The following is a 3662-nucleotide window of genomic DNA, read 5'->3' as shown; positions in this document are numbered from 1 at the left end:
AGGTGTGAAAACACTCCATAGAAAGTGAATGGAGAGCTTGTTCAAAATCACCGCTGAATTTTCTAATAAGAGGCATTTTTAAATCGTTGTATCTCCTTAACGAAACAAAGTTGAGACATGAGGCTTGTGCCAATATATCTTCAGACTCTCCTGATGCTCACAATTCAAGAGTATTTTCCTCACCTATTACCGTTTGGCCGTGAATTACCAACCCGTTCTTACTCCCGACGCGTAAAATACTGACGATTTGTCACGTCCCTTAACTTCTCATGCTGACGCTGAAGGTACCCTTCCAATGTTTTTACGCGACGCTGTGGGTTGTCAATTCATTCCAATATGAAGCCGCTCGCGGTGATCAGAGACGCTTCGAGCAGAGGCTCCAGCCATCTATTTACTCCAATAATAACCCCGTCACGGCGAAACGTGACGCCTTGAAGTACAATCTAACTGGAAAACCGGGGACCCTCTCCGCGAACGGGTTTTTCTCCCTAATTTAATGCTTTCTTTTAATGACATCCTTAACATTTCTCAACAAAAACACATGAAAGTAACACTGATAATTCAACAATAAAATCGCTTCATTTTCCAAAGTGATTCACGATCTGAAAGTGCGCAGATTTAACGTACATAATCCTTGGTTGGGTTTATTATTTTTATTTCACACGTAAGACACATTTATAGTTTTATTCACCACTCCTGTTAGTTTTGGATGCGCTCGGCTCCAACCAATCAGACCAATTTACGCTAACGGCGCACTAATCCCGTAACTGCACACTACCCATAAGCCTCAAGCACCGTTGCTATGGAAATGAAGATAATCAACAGCTTGGTGCTACCCGTTATTCCTTTATTTACTCTAAAATAATAACCAGCGATAATACGAAAATAAACTGGCCCAGTGTTTAATTATGTAATTACAAATTGCAAATTTTATTTTATTTATTTTATTTTATTTCATTTTTTGCAATATTTATCTACAGCGTGCCTTCAGCGACACGTCAACAGATCTTAAGCAAGGCGATTGGATGGTTTTTACTGCAATGCATCTTGGGAGTCGTAGTAAATGGATCTTTCAACTCACGGTCCAGCGAATTTTTCGACTCGACACGAGGCAGATCTTAGCTAGGTAAGTTGTGATAAACTGTGGGTAATTTGCATGTTCACTGAAATATTAATCAGCTGATATTAAACTTGAAATGTTTTCACAGAGCAGTCTGTGTACCAAGAGAAATACTTCTGCAAAGGTTTATTTAATTTTTTTTGTGACGTATTCTCATGTGTAAGACACTTGCTTGGCCACCCAGCTAATGTTAGTACTGCTCTATTTTAGCAATGTATCTTTTCTCTAATTAATTCATTTTTTTTAACCCTATTCTCGTAATTAACTCAATATTAACGACTTTGATCTCGTAATTGATTTTTTTTTCTTCTAAATATGGTGTAATACTGCCTCGTAATACAAGTTATTTCTTTGGTCACAAATTATTTTTGTAACGATTTCACCAAAACAGACCTGAAATAATCCCTACATGTTCCATTTTCATTTGCAGAAATGACAAAGCCAAAAACCAAACCATGCCCTTCCTGTCAGGCTCCAAACACCTGCAACAGGAAGACATGCAGTGGATGCCTGGGCAGCCTGAACGTAAAGGAGGGATTGAAAAAAAAAAAACAAGAACAGCAACTGGGCTGCCTCTGTTAAAATAAAAAAAAAAAACAAACAGAAATGCGAGCAGGGTGGTTAATTCAGCCCAGTTATCAGTAAGGTCAGATCTAATAAGTGGTTCTTTATTAATCACAGTTGTCAATGTTTTCTTGTATATCATGAAGTAAGAAACTAACAAGACATGTATATACACATAAAATATTTATTTATAAAAGAGCATAAATAAAAAAGTTATTCACATCAGAATAACATCATCACACTAAAGACATCAAACTAGAAAAAACTATTTTTATTTAAGCTACTTCTGATTTCTAATTTAATCGGCTATTAACAGAGAGACAAAACATTTCAAGATGGATTTTATCATTAATTTACAGGTTTGGTTACCATAATTACTTTTTAACTATTTACAACAATAAAACACCAAAGATGTGAAACTTAAAGGTTTGTTATACATCAATTTGCTTACATGAAAGACTGGCTGCATGTTTTTCTTTGTTGTTCTTGCAGGTTTCAAAACTACATGCCCTGGGCTTCCAGCCAATTCTGTTTCTTGGACAGTTTGACCGAAAGGGCCGTATAGTAGGGGACGTGATCACATAGAGCCAGCAGATGGTGCTGCACGTGACATCCTCATGAAGATGAGGAAACTTTATGAACACCTTCTGAGAAGTAAGATATACTTTGTCCATTATCTGTGTCCTTATCAGGTAGCCTATCCTAGCTGTCTTTGGGTGATACTCATTGTACACCTTAGATAAGTAGGCAGTTCACCACGAGATATAGAGACAAACAAGATGGTGAAGATGAGGATAGTTAACAGTCACCAGCTATTCTATTCTATTCTGTTATTCAGCCAAGGTTCAGACCAGTAACCTTCTTGCTGTGAGGTGACAGCTGCCCTACATGTCCTGTTGCTAACATGAAAATAGTGTTATATATGCCGTATTACCTCCCCATGTGGCGTTCACATCACCAAAGCTAGCCATACTGAACCTCTGGTGTTACCCACCTGAACAATTTTGTATGTGTGTGTGTGTGTGTGTATAGTATGGTCTTTCACACTCATATATATAAAAATGTAATTTTAAAAATCTTCTTGAAAACCAGACCTGATAATTCTCTTCGAGACTTTCTAGTATAACAAAAGTCATTAGCTATCTGGATTTATAGTCACACTCATTAATTTATTAATGTACAATGTAGAAAAGCACTACAGATGTCACACTACCCCCGAGGGCACTTGTACTTAATGATTTGGGTCAGTGAGAGTGAGTGAGATGACTTATTTGATGCCAATATTTACAAGTTGTAACTTTAGTAAAAACCTAACTGAAAACATGCAAATCACTACTTATTATGTGTTTATGTGTACTGTACATTTTGTCAACCCATTTTAATGAATATTTAATATTTAAAATTTTGCAGAATTACAAGCTTCACCTCCTGCTAAAAGTTCTACACCAGCAGCTGGACCATCCTCTGCTGACAGTGTCGATGCTGGACCAGTCCCAGACCCAGAGGCTCTAAACAAGGAATTTATTCTTCATTTAGAGCCTGAACCAACATCTTCCCTCTGTCAGCCTCCTGTATCCTCCTCTTCATCTCTGCTTCCTCCTCTCCATCTCTGCTTCCTCCTGCATCCTCTTCTTCATCTCTGCTTCCTCCTGCATCCTCTTCTTCATCTCTGCTTCCTCCTGCATCCTCCTCTTCATCTCTGCTTCCTCCTGCATCTTCCTCTCCATCTCTGCTTTTTCCTGCATCCTCCTCTTCATCTCCGCTTCCTGCATTTCCCTCAATTTCTACGGCGTACACCTCGGATGTCCCAAACAAAAAAAGGACAAGGAAAGGTTAGACGTTATGGTATTGTAAATGTACGAAATACATGACAGGTTCGTTAAGTTTGTTAAGATTTCTTTTTCTTAATTTTTGCATTTTCTCCGGTCTTACAGACCTCATGTAAATATTTCATTTGTTATTTTTCAGAATGCCAAAA

General features: G+C 37.9%; 1 long non-coding RNA gene across 3 annotated transcripts; it reads left to right on the top strand.

The window, feature by feature from the left end:
• The first annotated feature begins 316 nt into the window (after positions 1-316).
• LOC109200454 (uncharacterized) lies at positions 317-3271 on the top strand. Of its 3 annotated transcripts, XR_002060613.2 has the most exons (5): positions 317-1126; positions 1209-1309; positions 1551-1766; positions 2177-2338; positions 3095-3271. It is a non-coding gene; the product is annotated as an uncharacterized LOC109200454 (long non-coding RNA). The 3 variants fall into 3 exon arrangements; XR_002060611.2 differs by having other exon boundaries at positions 318-1309; XR_002060612.2 differs by lacking the exon at positions 1209-1309 and having other exon boundaries at positions 319-1126.
• Positions 3272-3662: the final 391 nt, after the last annotated feature.

The sequence above is a fragment of the Oreochromis niloticus genome, unplaced genomic scaffold (assembly GCF_001858045.2).
Source record: "Oreochromis niloticus isolate F11D_XX unplaced genomic scaffold, O_niloticus_UMD_NMBU tig00001072_pilon, whole genome shotgun sequence".
In the NCBI taxonomy this organism is placed as follows: domain Eukaryota; kingdom Metazoa; phylum Chordata; class Actinopteri; order Cichliformes; family Cichlidae; genus Oreochromis; species Oreochromis niloticus.
The sequence above is the reverse complement of the archived record's forward strand: the minus strand, read 5'-3'. Positions and strand labels throughout refer to the sequence as shown.